General features: G+C 38.5%; 1 long non-coding RNA gene across 1 annotated transcript in view; it reads right to left on the bottom strand.

The window, feature by feature from the left end:
• Positions 1-19,738, bottom strand: part of LOC131482669 (uncharacterized) — a 132,542-nt gene that overhangs the window by 34,360 nt on the left and 78,444 nt on the right. Inside the window, exon 2 of the long non-coding RNA XR_009247218.1 lies at positions 15,723-15,781. This is a non-coding gene — a long non-coding RNA (uncharacterized LOC131482669). The remainder of the gene's footprint in view (positions 1-15,722; positions 15,782-19,738) is intronic.

Genomic DNA, 19,738 nt, shown 5'->3' with positions numbered 1-19,738 from the left:
TGAATCCAGGAGCCAGGAGCCTCTTCTGGGTTTACCATGTAGGATATAGAGTCCCAAGGCTTTGGGCCATTCTCTACTGCTTTCCCAGGCCACAGGCAGGGAACTGGATGGGAAATGGAGCAGCTGGGACAAGAACCAGCACCCATATGGGATCCCCCAGTTTGTAAGGTGAGGATTGAGCCGCTGGGCCATTGTTCTGGGCCCCTCAGAGCACCATTCTTCTAGAAAGGTACACCCTTCTTCAGCTAAATTTAGTAACACAGCATGTCTCAGAGGAGAAAACTCTTCTTTTTAGCAGAAGAGGAACACAATTTGATAGCAATCTCAACATGTGGGTTCCAACCTTCAGTGCCTCAACATTCTATTAATTTACTTTCCTGTGAAGGTACCAGCTACATACTTCGACAACACAGAGAGAAAACCTGGGGAGAGATCCTGAGCCTTGTAAGGCAGAACTGCAATGTCAATATTACAGAGATTTTAATAAAAAAATACTTTGGTACATTTTTAAAACAGTCATCTATAGCAACGAGATGACAAACTCAGGGGTTTTATTAAGAATAATTATACTGGGCCTGGCAGCGTGGCCTAGTGGCTAAAGTCCTCGCCTTGAAAGCCCCGGGATCCCATATGGGCGCCGGTTCTAATCCCGGCAGCTCCACTTCCCATCCAGCTCCCTGCTTGTGGCCTGGGAAAGCAGTCGAGGACGGCCCAAAGCTTTGGGACTCTGCACCCGCGTGGGAGACCTGGAAGAGGTTCCAGGTTCCTGGCTTCATATCGGCGCACATTGGCCCATTGCGGCTCACTTGGGGAGTGAATCATCGGACAGAAGATCTTCCTCTCTGTCTCTCCTCCTCTCTGTATATCTGGCTGTAATAAAAATGAATAAATTTTTTTAAAAAACAATAATTATAATAGCATCTACTAAGAAAACAACATCTGTGATTTACCTGATGAACGGCTTAATGTAAGAGCGCATCTGTTGATGCAGGAATACCCTTTAGCACCTTCGACTGTTAACAAGCAGCAGAAACAGAAAAGGCGGCCACAGGAGATGGATGAGCAAGCTAACAGATGAGCCATTCGGGGTCAAGATTGACCCTGGAGGATTTGAATTCCCTTTTGGCTACTTCAGCCATGATTTTGTAGCAAATTCAATGGACACATGAATTCCACCAGACTCATGAACTCTTAAACAAGTAGCTGCCCAGACTGATTAAAAACACCTGAAGAAGAATGTGTCGCTGTGGGATTCCACTAACGGTGTTCGTCACAGAGCTATTCACCACATGGAGGCTTTATCGGAGGACAAGATTAACACTCACAGAGTAAACACATTTGCCTTTAAGCAACAGGGTTCTCCTTTGAACTCAGAGGAAAGCTGGAGTTCTCGCCCAGAGTCTGAAAACCACTGCAGTGTGATAGCTTCAGTTGATAGAGATGAAATTGGGACACAATATAATGATCTTTTTCTGTCGCACAGAGCAGTTGTTTCTTGCTGATTGGAGAACAAGGCATTAATGCAGTCTACATCCTCGGGCTGCACTGGATGAGTGCAGGAAACATTATTTATCACAAAATATGTTCTGGCACATTCGAGCTGCAAGCTCTGTTGCGTAAGAAAGCAGCATTCGCAGGCAGCTTATCATCATGAAATCAATAGAAGAAAATACAACATTTTGCTAGAAAATGAACGTGGAACTTGTACCCAGCAAGGCAAATGAAATTTTTAAAACAGTGTAAAGAGAACCAGGCATATTCTGGATCCTATTCAGAACGTCCACTCCACGGTCAAACGTGAGGCGATTACTCCCCCATTCCGTAGGCACAGTCAGGTTGCCTTTACTTACCCCCAGGAAAGCTGGCGTCCCTACTGAACAGAATCCACAGAAGTTACACAAGGCGGTGTTTGAAACCAGCGGTGTTCTTCTTGGATAAACATTCTGGCTCTCCTATGGCATCTTTTTTTTTTTTTTATTCTATCTGCTAGATGGTCAGGGAAGGCTTTAGGCTAACATTCCTTTGGGAACCCAAAGAGAACACTGGGAAGAAAGTAACTGTGAGCAATGGAAGAAGAGGAAGAGGGAAATAAGCTGCTTTGCTGGGCCCAGAAGTGAAAGACAACAGCAAGCCTGTGAATGCGGAGCCCCAACCCAGAACAAAAGAGGCAATGTTCTCTGGACATAGCAGCATTACTGTTAGACATGGCTCTTGTGTAAATTCATGCTGTGAATCAGTGAGCCAGTGATACCAAAATTCATAAGTGCTTTTATTCTCTATACATGGCACAAAATGACTTTGTCCATCTGTCTTTTGCACTGCATATAGTTATATGTGAAACAGTTATAATGCTGTAATTCTCTTTAGGGGCCTGCTATGTCATTCTGCTGTTGGGTTTCGAGGGTACTTAGAAAAGACTCTCTCCAGTGACTTTTAGACAATCTGATAATAAATATGTCCTTCAAAGCATTAGAAGTCTCATTTTACAAAAGTCATAATTTTTACTGATTATTGTTTGATTATATAAACTGTGACTATTATATCGACAGAGGATGAGAATGTTTCAAACATACAGAAAATCACTTTTTATAGAGTTACTAACAGTTTTGATTTATATTCTTGTATGATATTTTTAAGGAGTTGCTTGTAACTCAACTAGTTATAAGTGCCACAAGCCAGTTGCTAGATTGGAAAGTTATTGTTGGGTTCATAAATAAACTGAATAGAACAAGCAACAAGTCTATTTTGAAGGGGGCAAAACAGAACTGTAAAACTTGGAAATGCAACCTAACTTCAAGATGTCTTTATAAGGTCATGATTGATTGCTAGGGTAATTGCAAACTTTATATGCACTTACAGCTCTTATAAGACTATTAAAAATAAACATGGGCATAGGAGACACTGTAAAATGAAAGAAATTCCTAACACCTGAATCTGAGCAGTAGCTGGGACATGTGAGCTAGTATTTTTTTTTTTTAAGAATATGGGGTTTGTGTAGCTCTTGGGACAGTTTGGAATTTTTCTTTTCTTTTTTTTTTTTTTTTTTTTTTAAGGCATAGAGAGGATCATAACAGACAGAAACTGGCAGAGAGAAAGAGAGGAGAGAGGGGAAAAATTCTCCAGTCTGGTGGTGAACTCCCCAAATGTCTACAACAGCTAGGGTTGGTAGAGACAGAATCCAGCACCCAAGAACCAGTCTGGATCTCTGATCTGAGAAGCAGGGACCCCAGTATTTGAGCTATCAAGCTCTGCATTCCAAGGTGTGCATTTGTAAGAAGCTAGAATGTGAAGCAGAGCTGTTATCAGAACCCATACATTTCAATATGAAATGTAAGCAACGTTTTATCCACTGCACCAAATGCCCACTTCTCTAACTTTTTAAGCAAAGAACCGGACTGCTCACAACCCTTCACCCACATGAGTCCCACAGTTTCAATGAAACCACAGGAGATAATAGGAGGTCATTTTGTCCTGCTTTCTTTGCCTTAAGTGATGATGCCAGAGCTCAGAAGAGTGCTTGCATGGCAGATTTGAGACCATAAACCATCTCTCCTAAGACTTTCCCCTTTACCACCTTCCCAATAAGGATAGAGGTGAATAAATACTTTGGCAATAAAGTTTTCTATAGGGTTCCCCTGGGTCAGCATGCTAACCAACGGGTACAGAGTTCTAAAAAATTATGCTTGTTTTTCAACTTGCCTAGAAATTGTAAATACAAACTGGCATATGGCAAATTATTGTATCATGTAATGGAATTAAATGCCACTGTTTGGGTTAATTAGAAGTTTAATATCAAGTAATAGGTAAGAAATATTATGTTCAGTGTTTTATATAAGGACCATGTTTCTCTTGTCTGGTTGTTAAAATGCCCTAATAAATCATGTTAAAACATGTTTCACAGAGCTTTACCCATACTTCCATTACCCAGGTGGCAACTTTTCTATGCTTAAATATAACATTCTGTATGTATTTGCATTTCTTGCTGACTATGTCATGCCATTTCACTCCTGATTTGTGGAAAGTAAGTTTATCATTTATATTCTTGCTGTTGAAGCCTACTAATTCAAGAAGCAATTTTTGATAAAGCATTTATCCCTACCTACCACTACCAGTATCACAGAAACAAGATGAGCCTTGCAAGCGCTAGGCCAATTATTCAACAATCTGTCTTTGTTTGGCTAGCAAATTATTATTGCTGTCACTGAGTACTTTGTGTTACAAACTGTGTTAAACATTCTATAGATTACAACTAGTTACTGTAATATAATTTGTTGTTGAAATGAAAGGTTTACCTGGTACAAAGCTTGCAATCCCTTCATATATTTCATTTTTAAATTTTTGCAATGAGATACTTTCAATTTACTTTAGAATCAAAATCTTAGTCTTCTACATATACTTGATTTGTGTATGTTTATATTGTGTTGAAGAACTCAGGTTTTTCTTTTGTTCTAGGAGTATTTTTTTTGAAGCCTTGGATTCTCTACAAACATGACACGTATACACATCAATAGCTTTATTTCCCTCTTTCTGAAAAGTATGTCCATGGTTCTTCTTTTTTCTTTTTCCTTATTACAGTGACTAGAACTTTAGGCCTATGTTGAGTGAGAATGTTAAAAGTGAATTTCACATCCTCAATCTTAAAAATACAAGATTGTCTTCACTATTACTTGTTATCTTAGTTGTAAACTGCTTGTGGGTGTATTTCATAAAATTGAGCACTCTTATATTTCTGTTTTGATGAAATAAGCATTACAAATGGATCATGAGTTTCACTGAATTCATTTTCTATGCTTCATATAATCATGTGGGTTTTTTTCCCTATTACTATGGCATAATATTTGATTTTCAGATACTGAAGCAGCTTCGCAGCCTAGAATAAATTTTTATTGGTCCATGCCATTCCTGGCAGTTTCCCATCAATACTGACTTTGCTTTGTTGGCTTATGCTAAGTTTTCCTATACAACTCTTGTTGGATCTTTTGTCCCATTTTCCCACCAATTGTTGATAGAGCTGCATAGTAATCAACTATAGTTCCTCCTCTTAGTTCTTTCTGTTTTAGCCTCATACATTTTGCAAGTTTGCTCTTTGACAAGTGTGCATTTAAAAGTGCTACATCGGGCCTGGCAGCGTGGCCTAGCAGCTAAAGTCCTCGCCTTGAACGCGCCGGAATCCCATATGGGCGCTGGTTCTAATCCTGGCAGCTCCACTTCCCATCCAGCTCCCTGCTTGTGGCCTGGGAAAGCAGTCGAGAATGGCCCAATGCATTGGGACCCTGCACCAGCATGGGAGACCCAGAAGAGGTTCCAGGTTCCCGGCTTTGGATCGGCGCAGCACCGGCCAGTTGCGGCTCACTTGGGGAGTGAAACATCGGATGGAAGATCTTCCTCTCTGTCTCTCCTCCTCTCTGTATATCCGGCTTTCCAATAACAATAAAATCTTAAAAAAAAATAATAAAAGTGCTACATCCTTTTCAGTTGACTTTTTAATCATTAAATTATGTGCTTCATCATGTTTGATAACTTTGTTCTTAAGTTTACCTTTCCTGTTATTAGCATGGGTACTTTTCCTTTCCTTTTATTAAAGCTTCCATGACAAATCTTTCCTTATCCTTTTATTTTTGTCCTGTCTTTATCTGAAGTAAGTTTCTAATAGGAAACACATAACTGGGTCATTTAAAATGTACTCTTCCATTCCCTGTATTTAAAAAAAAATGAATTGTTGAATTTTATTTCTATTCACAATTACATTTTGAAAGATAGTTACCTTTTGCCTAGGGGATTACAGTAGATGCTATATTGCATCTGTTGCCTTTCTGGGAAAATATAAGCAATAAAACATAAATACACAAAAAATAAAATTCGGGACTCCAGATGACAAGTTGTAAATGTTAGAAGCCAAGCTGTAAGAACCAATTGTTAAATATTGGGAAAATGTAATTAATAAAGGACTTCATAAAATCAAAATTATTTACAGATTGAAATAACAAAGAAATCAGATCTAAAGAAGGGAAAAAAGAACACTTAAAAACACAAGGTCCTGAGAATCAAGATGGCAGAATAGGTTAACGACAAGGTTAAACACACAGAGAATCATTAGCCAGGGTGAAGCAGAGAGGGCGCATTCCAGGAAAAAGGACTGTCACTGGGGTATCTAGTCACTGCAACACCATACTGTTGTCTCCACTATTTCCCCGTGTTTGTCAGTCTCCAGGTGTGCCTCTGCCATTGGCCTGTGATGATTTGAGCTCTATTGGCAGCTAGAAATCTACCAGCAGCCAGTTGGGAAGAGGAATACACTGGAAGCTCAGCAGGTGAGCCCAGGAAAAGAACTGCCCCTCCTGCTGATTTATTTGATGCCACCAGGAGCAGAGACAGAGCAGCAAACCCAAAATAGGTAGTGTGGGAACAGGGTGGCTTTAATAGCCCAGCCCCCAGCAGAGCCGCATCAGATGCCATTTAGTGTAGGGAGGCAAAAGCTTTGGGACAGGACTGCACATGCACTAAGCTGGGAGCAAACTCATTTCTGGCTCAGTGCATTGAACCAATGTGGCATTCTACAGGTTGCACTCAAAATAGGTACAGGGGAATTGTACATGTGCTGAGCTGGGAGTGAATTCACTTCGAGCTCAGTGCGTTGTACTGATCCTACAGGGAAAATAATATTGACTTTGGCATCCTACCGGTCAAAATGGATTCAAGCGGCCCGCAGACCTAACAGCCAAAAGGTTCAGGCAAGATGAGCACCACCAGCAACCTAGTTTTTAGGACACCTGGTGTCTTCCTAATCCTAATCAAATGAGAAGTGGGAGAAAGGTTGTATAGACAATGGTGCAGCCACAGCATGGGATCACAGGAGGTGGAAAGTGGTAAGCCAGGAGCTGGGGCCACAGAGACCATGGTGGAAGCCTAACACCAGAGTCCAGACCTGAAACTTCCTAGAGAAGTGGCACAAGTACCAAACACTATCAGTAAAACTGAACTGTAGACCTGTGGGTGACACAGATTAGAAACCTGCCCTAAGGAGAAGAATCTGCTAATCAGAAGAACAATAACCAAGATCAAAAGAAGAGACAGAGTTACAATGAATATTACTGAAGACTCCCCTGCAAAGCAGCAAAAGTCTTTGCCAACCTCAGATTTAGCTGTGGATAGATCAAGGAAATGGGAGGATAAAGAACTTTTGAAAGTTCCTATAAAGCTTATCAACAATGAGAAGCACATGCAGGAATTAAGGAATATGTCATACAGGAAATAGCAGCACTAAAAAAATCAAACAGAATTATTAGAAATGAAGAACACAAAGGAGTAAATTAAAACTTCAGTGGAAAGTCTCAATGATAGAATGAACTAGGCAGAAGAAAGACTCTCAGAATTGGAAGGTATTTCTTGCCACAATGGTGAAACAATCAAAAAGCTGGAAGAAAAACTGAGTCAAACTAAGAAAAGTATTCAAGAATTAAGGGACACTCTTAAAAGGCTGAATGTAAGAATTATGAGGTTTTGGCAGACACAGAGAATCTGGGTTTAAAAATGTATTTAATGAAACAATAAAGGAAAATTCCCCTAATTTGGAGAAGGAACTGAGAAACAGAATAAAGGAGGGGCACAGATTCCCAACAGGATTAGCGAAAAGTGATCTTCACCATGATACATGATAATCAAGCTCTCTTCAGTCGAACTTAAGGAAAAGATCCTTAGATGTGCACTGAAAGACTAAATCAAACAATGAACAATCCATTGCCAAAATGGCAGGACCAAATTACCACCTATTCACACTAATCCTGAAAGCAAATGGCTTAACATCATCAATGAAAGGTCATAGATTAGTAGACTGAATCAAAAAAACAAAACCTACATATCTGTTGCTACAGGAGACATATCTCACCAACAAAGATCAGTGGAAACTATATCCAATGGATTTTGATGCTTTTGTTTTTATTTACTCGAAATAGCTTTTTCTTATTAAATTCTTCACTGACCCATATATCATATAGCAGCATCATTTTCTTCAAGAAGGTTCCTGATTTTCTTTTTCATTCCTCAGTTGCCACATTAGTCATTCAGCACCATGTTATTTAACTTCATGGCATTGTTAATTTCTTTTTTCCTCCTGTTGCTGATTCTGGTTTGTGGCTTTTCATTTAAGGGGATGTATACTAACTGTGTAATGTAGGCTATCACATCGGGATGTGAGGACACAACGCAGTGTGCATCTACTTCCAGATCAAAGATCAATACAACAGGATGCTGGACTCTCTGCCACACTGTCCAGTTCCACAATGATGGACTTTCGACTATTTATGAATAACTATACTATTGTAATGAAAATTCTGATTGCAGCAAAATAGATGTAACTGCATGACATCTTATTGAGTGAAATAAGGCAAACAGAGAGATGTATGTCATATATTCTCTTTCACATGTGGGAGCTAAAAATATAAATACTAGAAAACAATAGCAAAATAAAAATGCCATTGTATGCACCAGTATGGCTGTAAATGCAGGTTTGCCAAATTTTGTTTTACACCATTGTCAAACCAATAGTATTACAGCTTCACTGACTCATGAATATTTTAAAATTTACTTATGTGAGTGAAATGATCATGCTGCCATTTCATGGTTGTTTTAGACCCTTGCCTCTACACTGATTGGGGGGTTTTGGCTTTTCATTGTTCAATTCTTTACTAAGTGAGTATTAAGACCTTGACAATAGGCACTTAAAAAGAATAATCTTAAAAAAAATAAAGGAATAAAGCATGCAACAAAGAAAGAGACGAAGTGATCAAGGAAGAACTAGAATTCAAGGGAGAAGGAGTGAAAGGCATTATTAAATTAATAGAGTTGAATCTGTGAAATACATTGAATCTGTTAACTGAAGGATTAAAACAGTGTACTAAATTTTTCAATAAATTACTGAAATACAGAAAAATGTGTGCATTTTTAGTCACTCTGATTATTCAATGCTGGTTGAGCATAATTGATTTTATTTATGCAAAGGTTTAGATGAATCATTAGTGAATGAGCCAAGTGATTATTAAGTACCAAGAACAGGAAGTAGAAGTCTCTTAGATGGCGAAGTAGATGGAAAAAACTGGCAAAAGTTTAATAATCAGGCACTGAAAGAAGCACTGGAATAAGTTCATATACCTATGTATGTAAATATATGAAGAACAATTGATAATTTGAGAGAGCAACAAAAGCGTTGGTTTTCCTTTTTTTTTTTTTTCTGACTTAAAAGGGGATTGTGACAAAGCAGCTGCCTAAGGCCTCAAACATCTCTGGAAAAATGAGGAAATTTCACTTAGTAAAACTCCTGTTTGGAAAAGCACAATGTAGGCATTCTGAGAAGAGGTTAGTAATACCACCCACCCACCCACCACCACCAGGGCATGCATAAATATTCATAGATTAATGGTTTTCCGTGAGAGGAGATTTTGCCTTCCAAGGGACTTTGGTCCTATCCAGGGACATTCTGGTTGTTTCAACTGTGTTGCTGGTACTATTGGAACCCACTGGCATCAACCAACCTGCAAGGCACAGCACAGCTTCCCCCAAACAAAAAACAATCTGATTCAAAATATCAAAATTGGTGAGGTTGAATAGTGCTTCCTGAACTTCAGAGGAGTGGCTTAAAATAGTCACAGGACTGATTTATTAATTAAATGAGATCAGTTGGTATTTCTTCACTCTTCCCCAAACTAGGCTTGGCTCTTTTTTACAGATAGATGTTGAGAAAACTTTCAGAAATGAGTAATGAACATCCAAGTTAGCCTCCTGCCTGTCCCCCAGGTTTGCTCATTATGAGCACACACACAGGCTATTCAAAATTCCCTGCTTACAAACACATGGAGCCTCCTCTAACTGGACCTCTGCGTTGGCAATCACTTTTGGGTCTCCTCCTCTCATGTGGCCCTCCCTCTACTTCATCGTATTTTTTAAATTGTTTAAGAAAGCAAAGACTAAGAAGAGCAGATAAAACTCAGTTGAAAAAAATTATAGACTACTGCAAGCAATGCTAACCTTTTAATCCTTTGTCATTAAGTGATTTTTGTGACATTCAGTACTTCTGTTTCAGAATCACAAGTGCCTATGCAAGCGATGCACAGGCATCTTTCATTAAGCTGGAACTGATGTTTTCAGCAGTTTTTAGACACTGGGAAGTTTGTCTTAATAATTCTTTTTTTTTTTTCAGTAGAAACAGGAAAAAATGGCAACAATGGGTATACATCTCCATAACTAAAGAGTTACTAAATAATGAACACCCACTTTGGACAGGATATGTGCTTACATTTTTCGTCTAGATTCCTTTAGATTACCTGCCTTGTCTATATAGCAACTCAGTTTGAAACTTCTTCTTTAAAAGATTGCATTCCTTCTCCTTTTATTACACTCATTAGGGTGACACAATATAATGGTAATGTTTTTCAGAATATGACAGCCAATTTTGTCTAAGTTTTCATCAAACCAATTTTGTACCATTTTTTGGACTTTTCTGTCTTAATCACAATTTTGGCTTTTCTATGGCTTTATTTTCTCCATTTTCCAGTTAACCAAAAGGTAACTGAATAGTGAAGAGGAAACCAATGTTCCTATTTTACTAATTGGAACACAGAGTCATCACATTTCCCTCTTCTCTGCATTTCACCAGCTCACTCAGTTTTGCAATACAAAACAGGAATCAAAATGTCCCCTAGATAAATATTTTGACCACTCTGTAAGAAAACATGGCAGAGATAACTTACTGGAATCTGCAAAAGTTTCAGCACAAAAATAGTCAATGCCAATGTTCAAAGAGTGTTCAGTCAAAATTAAATTTGTACTTTAAAACATCAGATCAATTAATTAGGACGATACTACAGGAGCTTGTATTTCTTTCAATAGTAATTTGTCTGAATCAATGCATGCATGTAAGAAAATGGATTGGTTTTGCATTCATAGACTAATGCAAGTGTTTACATTGTCTATGCTATGCAATGGGGAAGACATTTGGAATGACTTACGCCAAATATAAGGAGGACTACTGAACTGTTTGCTTTATTGCTAAAAATAAAGCAATGTGATTATTCAATTTGTACAGGAAAATGGTATTCACAGCTGTCAAGATCAGGTCTCTTCTGTACTTTGAAGAGAATTTTAGCACCCTGATGAGTTTTGGTTTATGTGGGTTATGTCCATCTATATTTACCATATTAGGCCCTTAAAATTACAATTTGTAAGTAACCTATTGATTTCTTTAAATGTACTTGTAATAACATGTATACCATAAAATCATTTAAATATATAAATATAAATAAATCTACATCTTATGTTTTATAAAACAAAAAATTAGAACAGTTTTTCTTTAGTAGTTGGATTAATCGAAGATAGCAAAATTCTCCTATCTGCATAGGCAGCTGATCTAACACAATGTCCTCCTTGTTCTTCTGAAGGGAAACCCAAACAAAATTGGGAGAGGGAAGGTTCACAAACCTTAATTGAAAGGGTTTTGGACATGGGATAGTTCATCTAGGTTACAGTCTCCAGTTACTTAACTCTAATACAGGCGCTGTTTGGTGCTTTTCTGAAATTTTTATTGAAGTTTATAATCAGCTTTAAATAGGAGAAATTATCACAAGTCATATGGTTGGTTCTGATCCAGTTAGATGGGCGGGGGTCACACAAACAGAACCTGGTCTTCCTTACAGAAGAAAGCACCCTTTCAGTCCTTCCAGTTGGCCTATATTCTGGATTTCATGCTGCCCTAGCCAGTCCCAACAAACACAGAAGTGAATTATTTGCTATGGCAAAGAATCTCATACTGGCTTTCTTTGGGTGAACTTTGAGTAATACAGAGACTGCACAGAGTTCTCACATCTCTCTGCAGACTCACTAACATTGGTGTGTGTGTGTGTGTGTGTGTGTGTGTGTATTTATAAAACCAATACAACAGAAACTGCCACATTTAACCTTCAGAGAGGATATTTACCAAATAACACACACATCTATCGGTACCTCTTAGTCTTGATTCATAAATTCATGAACTTATCCCAATCCTTTGCAATCATTATTCTTCACTACAATAACCTTTTGCTTTTTCAAAACATATCGTGGGCACACAGATGTATATTAGTTAACACATACATTCCAGCAAACACTCCTCAGAAAAGCTGGCAGAAAATAAAACATATACATGTACTTGTTGAACAAGAATATTCCAAATATTCATTGAATATCTCTTTCTAAGCCATGTAATACAAGACACATGAAATTCTTGGTTTTATGTTTGCAATCTACCTAAGAGTGAGGACAATGTTCACTCCTAAAACTATGAGATAGGATAGTGATTCTGAATTTAATTCTTCTAATATTTTTTGACCTGAAGGCACTAGAATAGGGTCATTTTCAACCTTTTCTGTCACTTCTACTTCAACACAATTTTCTCCTTGGATACGATGCCCCTAGTAGCCACAAGTTCACGGACAAGAGGGATAAGGGCCAGTCATTGCGTACTTGTTAATGGTTACTGAAGAGGAAGACGAGAATGGGTACAACACAGGAGGATAAATGAGCCAAAGCGAAAAGGTTGGGAGAAAGGGCAAACAATAGAGCTGAAATATGGACTATAACGTAAAGACAATAAAAAGCAACGTGTAGCTAGAAAAGAGCATATATGTTAAGGAACAGCAAGAATTTTGTATGAAGAAATGAAGGCTTCCATTTTATAAATGACAGCCTATGGAGTCTGCATTTCATTACGAACTAGAGAGCACACAGTAGCAGAACAAAGAATGTGGACTTAGCTCAGGCAGATTTGCATTTGTGGCTTAGTTCCATCAAGTGCTACCTATGCAGTTTTAGATAATTTACCAATCTTTTTGGGTCTCAAGTTCTACATATACAAACTTCCAGAGAGCCATCATGAAAATTAAATGTGTGCAAGTCATCCACATACCTCCTTATGGTTAAGATTGCTACATTATTCAGTTGCAAAATTGTCTACAAAACATTCAATCCCCAACCTCAGGGAACATCCCATGGAAGTCTGGGTCCGGCCATGGGGTACATGTTGTGGGCTTGGACCACCGCCGTTGCTGCTTTGTGTAAAGCAAGCAGCGTTTCAGGGATGCACATGACAGACAATGCAGCCAGCCTCTTTGATGCAACACGGAACCTTCAGTGCCTCATGGAAAATGGAAGGAAGAGCAAGCCAGACAACAGCAGAGGGCAAATTCTCTACCAAGTATCTAAGACTATGGTCATGTGGAAACGGACACAGGCAGTCGGTAAGTAAGGGAAGTGATATTTCATACCTGACTAAATGAAGCCACAACCATGTCAAGACAATAAAGACTACTCAAATGCCTTCAGAATATACATTCCCCATCAGGGTCCCTGGGATAAAATCAGGGGATCATCTCTGTCCCCCAGAGCTGAAGTGATCTGGGAACAAGGAGTGGCCAACATCTTCCTACTCTCTTGGTTGTAGGCACAGTAGGCATTGTGGGGGTCTTCTCCCTCACCCAACTCCTCCTGTTTCCAGTCCCTTCTCATCCCACCCAGAGACCTACCTGGGTCTGAAACTTCCTCATCTATGTAAAAGAAATTTTAAAAATGAATTTAAATTAAAAAAAACCCATACAAATAATAGCTATTATCACTGAATATATGTGAGTACAATGGAAGTAATTTCTGTTGAAAGGGGTGTGGGAAGGTGTGGGGAATGACTGTAATACAACCCAACTAGGGGAACTCACTTGTCTGGCATTAGAATTGGGCTTTTTAATGTCTGTATCCAATAAGTAGTAATGACATTTTCCAAGTTTCAAGTAAGCTCTTATCCTAAGTGTGAGTCTTAATCTTTAAGATTCAGGTCTATCTCTACCTCTCAGTAGCTTGCTACATAGCACCCTGTCAAAGTGATGAAAACACAATTGTCATCGTTCGTGATAATTTAAATAATTTGTATATAGTTGAATATAACACATATGCATTTCTTTGGGCTTAATATAGGAGGATAAATGCTCCAGTACCCAGTATCCAGGACTGTGTCAGGCCCAGAGCAGAATCTGGAAAGCCATTCAGGTTTCCCACACAGATGGCAGGGCCCCAGTTATTGGCAGCATGTTCTGCGTCTTTCCCAGGAACATCATCAGAGAAGCAGAATGGACTGGTGCTCCTACGCGATGCCATCATCTCAGGCAGTAGCTTTGCTTCTGTACCACAGCACTGGCCCTCAGCAGAAACTCTTACAGAACATCTATATTTTTTAACTGCCATTTCTAGTCTCAGAGCTTACTGGCACACATGAATTTGTGATAGATATGAAAAGAATTAGAAGTTTTAATTGTGACTCTTAGCAGAAATCACTGATTTGGATAGTTACTATTGGAGCATAAAGGGGTCACTGATTTGGATAGTTACTATTGGAGCATAAAGGGGACAATAAAAAGAAATCAAATCCTGATTTTTTGCACATGATTTTCTGATCACTGAATGCAAATTTGATCCGATGATTCTCAAAGGGCAAAGGATCAGTTTTCTCAGAGCCAAACACACACTGTTTGGCAGCCTCTGTGGCTCAAGTCACACATTTGCAGAGTAGCTACTTGGTAGACATTTGCAATGAGATTTAGAGTGATGTGATTTACATTTAGAAAAGAGATTTGTACTCAGCTGTATGCTGTCACAAGCAGTGTGTGCAGCTTACCACTCTATGGCTTCTAACTGCTACATAACTAAGAATTACTAGTTCAAGAAATGGAATTGACTAAAATCAGAAGATGAAATACAGCCTCAGAGGATATGTGATTTAGTATTAGGTTATCACTGATAAGAGATATCACGATTCAGGAAGACTGAGCAATTTTACTAGAGGTCAGAATCAAGGCAATGACCACAATAACCATCTTCTGACTCCGATTTCAGCATACTTATGCCACATTACATTTTTTCACTGAGGTCACCACCATTACTCTGCATCTTCTCAAGCCAAAAGGGAAATTCTTTGGCTCACAGAACCGGAATATCCAGTGAGCCAAGGACTTTCAAATGCTTTTGGATCTTTCCTTCCAGCTTAACACAGCTCTCTTCACTTGCAAGGTGGGAGGCCCTTTGGAAACTCCAGACAGGGGCCTGCTGCGAAGCTTAATTGCCTAATCCTCTACCTGCAAGTGCCAGTCACCCATATGGATGCCAATTTGTGTCCCAGCTGCTCTACTTCCCATCTAGCTCCCTGTTTGTGACCTGGGAGCAGCAGAGGATGGCCAAAAGCCTTGGACCCTGTACCCAACTGGGAAATCTGGAAGAAGCTCCTGGCTTCTGACTGGCTCAGCTCTGTCCATTTGTGGTGTGAACCAGGAGACAAAAAAATCTTTGTTTCTTTTTTCGCGGTAAATCTGCCTTTCCAATACAAATAAATAATTAATGAAAAACAAAAACTCAAAAAATGAAAAGAACCCCAGAAACTCCACACATTCAGACTTACTTTCAAAGTCTCAGTAAGTATAATAGAGGATTTTGGTTCATTCTGAATTGTGTGTTAGTCTCTGAATGAATATTACCATTGGAATGAATACTCTGAATTCACCATATCATGTGCACACCTCTGTACCAACATAACGTCTTTTAACCTTACAGAAAGCATTTGTCCCAAGGAAAATAGAAGATGAACAAGAATTAGACAATAAACACAGTTATACTCTAAAACTCAGTCTTATTGAAGAAAATGTCACACAGAAACTTACCCAGCAAAAGAGTATCAGGGAAACTGTGCTGTTCGTCTTCTAAATAACCATACCACCATCTGTAAGGATAGAGAGGAAGAAAAATCAGGTCTAGAGTTTCAAGAGAGGATTGACTCACTGGAATTCGGATGAGAGAGTAATTGTTTCATATACATTGTTACCATGAAATATCTTATATTCTCAGAAAAAAGTGATCAGTATTTAATGTTAGGTCCTTTACTTTCAACATAGTCCATATATAATTTTCTTTCTTTTAACTGTATAAAGGCTACTATCATCTTTTATTACCAAAGGCTATTAAGATCTCTGTATTTTTAATCACTATTCATGTTACCAAATCTCAAAGAAGAGGTATAATACTATATTCCTTCATTATTTTGGTTTTTAAAAAGATTTTGAATGCCACAATTCCCCAAATGTCATACTGAAAACATCTGTATTCTTGATTCACTTTCTTTGGACTTTTTCAACTTTTTAAATTCTTTATTTTTAATCTTTGAGAGGGAAGAGGAGGGAGACATTATCCAACTGGTTCACATGCCAAAGGCCTGGCTAGGCCAGTTTCAGATAGCAGACAGAAGCCAGGAACTTAATCTAGGTCTGTCAACGTGGGTGGCTGGGATCCACACATCTGGTGCCTCTATCTGCTCCCCCAACATCTGCATCAGTAGAAAGCTGAGATCAGGAGCCAGAGCTGGAACTCAGACCCAGGCACTCCTGGGAGTGAATCAAAAGACGGAAGATCTTCCTCTCTGTCTCTTCTCCTCTCAGTGTATTTGATTTTGCAATAAAAATAAAGAAATCTTTAAAAAATATACATGCTTATTCTTTGGAAAGGTACATAAAATCAGTAAACCTCTAGCTAGGTTAACTAAGAAAAAAAGAGGATCTATATATAAAATTTTCATATTTTACATATATATACAAAGACCATTATAATTTTGAACCAGAACTTTAATAACCAAAATGAGATAAGTTTAATTCCTTAAAAAGACGTAATCTGCCAAAATTCACACAATAAGAAATGAATATTCTGAAGAGGTGTGTGCCACATTGGGATCATGGGCCAATATTGGGTGGCCATTCCCCACCCATGGGTAAGAGGGCAGTTGGGAGGACGGGTGTGGTTTCTCCCCTTTTCTCCCCCTCATCCCAGATAGAGGAAGAGGAAATAAAAGGTTTGGAAACAATGATCACACCCACTTTTCCCTAATTCTTGATCCTTCCCACTCTGATCAACTAAGTAAACATCACCTAAAATAAAACTTGAAAACAAAAACCAAAAATTAAAACAAAACACTTACATCAAGTATACAAAACTGGTTCAACATTTAAAAATTAATGGAATATTTCACATCAAATGGATATAAAATAAAAAAACACAATGATCAACAGATACACGAAAAAGTATTTGACAAAATCCTTTACCCCTTCAATATTTTTTACAGAGGAGAATTCAGAAACTATAGAAGTCAATTTCTTCTGATACAGAATATCTACAAAGACCCTATGGGTATCATGTCATACGTTATAATAAGAAAATCAAAAATTTCCCACTTAAATACAAAAAATGAAAGTATGTCCTTCTCTTATCATTATCTCAGCATCATACTAGAAGTTCTAGGTGAGGCAGTAACATGAAAGAAAGTAAATAAAATGTAAAGAAGATAGTTTATTCACAGATGCCATGATGTGTGAGAAAAACTATGAACTTTTGATGAAATAATCAAAGGACTAAATAAATTAAGATATATTCTATGTCCATGGGTAGGAAGATTCAGTATTATCAAGCTGTGATTGCCAAATTGATTTATCAATTCATTAGAAGTCTAATATAAAATTTCAGGAGGTTGTGTTGTAGAAGCCAGAAGTCCAAGGTCAAAGCGTCCTCAGAGCTGGTGGCTCCTGAGAGAATCTGGGACATGCCCCTGTCCAGCTGTAGGTGGTTTGCTGCCATCTTTGGGGATCCTGTCTTATAGGCTTTCTGCCTTCATCTACACTTCTGTTTTTCCCCTAAGTGTGCCTCCAGACATAATTCCTCTTCCTTTTTGTGAGGATACCAGTCATGTTGGATTGCACATCTTCCCTATCCTGACCCAATCTTAATCACACCTACAACATCCTTATCTTTAGATTAGGGCATATTGAGTTACAAGCAAGTAGGAGTTAGAATTTTTGTTTTGAGATGCAACTCATTTCATCAAGACAGGAGAGAAAAAAGTGGTGTCTAATGGACAGAGCAAAGCATCCAACTTTGTGGGTAAACAAAGCCAATATGATAGCAAATAAAGTCACTAAAATTAGATGCCATTGCTCAATATCACTGAGAGCTTTAAGCATAGCTATTCTCAAATTACGTGGTTTTCATTATTGATAGGAATTTTTTTAAAAAAAATAGTAGAATACATTAGAAAAGTGTTTTCTCAATATCTTGAAACTCAGACATAACTAGTAAGTGAACAGAAGCATTCTTTCCTGACCTAGGAATGCAGTGGGATATGGTCCAAGGACCTGGGCCCATGAGACACACATGGGAGAACAGCATAAGGTTCCTTGCACCTGTCTTTGCCCTGACCCAGATTTGGCTTTTATGTCCATTTACAAAGTGAACCATCAGATGAAAGATCTCTTTCTGTCACACTAGTTTTCAAATAAATCTTTAAAATAATAATTATTTGCTCAACTATGTAATCATCAAAAATAAAATTTTAAAAGCCAAGAAAAAAGTTATTAATTTTTTAAGATTTTACAAATTATTTTTCTGCCCAATATATTGTTTATAAGCAATGTAGTATTGCTAAGTAAGTATACTTTGCTGTTGCTATGCCAATAACGCTTCCCAAATTGCATCTGAACTGTTAAACAGTTAAATCATCTTGCAACAGCTCTTGTTACTTACAAAAGGAATAGGTGAAGGTGGCCAGCTATTGCATTTATTGCATTAAACACAATAGTTTTAAGGACCAAAGAGCTTTTGTGGTTCTCAGATAGGAAAGAAAGTATCCCACAAGATGTAGTTTCATTTAATGGATCCGTATTTCCCATGTTGGGACTGGCATATGAAAGGCAGATAGTTAAGCAGTATAAAATGAAATAAAATTACAGACACAAATAATATTGCCAATATTGATGTCTATACTTATGGGGGGTTGTTTGTTTTAGTGTCCTTTTGTATTGATACAGTCAAAAAAAATCAGGAGGTACAAATTTTAAAAAAGATTTCTTTGAAAGAGAGTGACAGAGGAGAGAGACTTACATACAAGAAAGAGGCATTTCCACCCACCGATTCATTCGGCAAATGACCACAGTGGTCAGGCTACTCTACACCCTGGTGACCTACATAGGAAGCAGAGGCCTAAGTACTTGGGTTATCCTCCACTGCCTTCTCAAGGATCTGGGAGCTGTGTCAGGAGTATAATCAGCACAGTTATATGATGTGTCAGGATTGTAGGTCACAGCTTAACTTGCAGTGCCAGCACAGTGACCCTGGATTGGGTGATTTTCACCCTTAACACTGCTGTATTGGAGAAAGATGTTAACTTTGGGGAGTCAGAGGTGTGAAGTTATGCTTTGAACATGATTTAGCTTTCCAAGCTCATGAAGATATCTGAAGTTCGTACCGTTAATGGATGAATGCTAATGATTCATGGGTCACGAGTCAAGGTCTGATTTGAAGGTTTGAAGGTGGTCTATTGTCATCTATGAATGACCTGAATTAGACTGCCAGGTTGAAGCCCTGTGCCAAATCATGATGGTTTTGTACAAAGACAAGGACATAAAGTGTGCTTCCCGTGTTTCTCTACTTCCTGGCTCAGCGTGTCATCATCTTCATGAACTTGTTCAACCACCCACATCACAGACCAACGGGATCACCCCATGTTGGACTGTGTGACCCTCTTGCACTGTGAGTGAAAATAACCCATCCTAGGAAGCTCCTCTGGGGTATTTGCTGTAGAGAGGGAGATCTCATCAGTACAGTACTTTCATCTTTGAACACTCAAGTACAATACCATAGG

This window comes from Ochotona princeps, chromosome 19 (genome assembly GCF_030435755.1).
Source record: "Ochotona princeps isolate mOchPri1 chromosome 19, mOchPri1.hap1, whole genome shotgun sequence".
Lineage (NCBI taxonomy): Eukaryota > Metazoa > Chordata > Mammalia > Lagomorpha > Ochotonidae > Ochotona > Ochotona princeps.
This window is presented reverse-complemented; position numbering and strand designations above follow the sequence as displayed.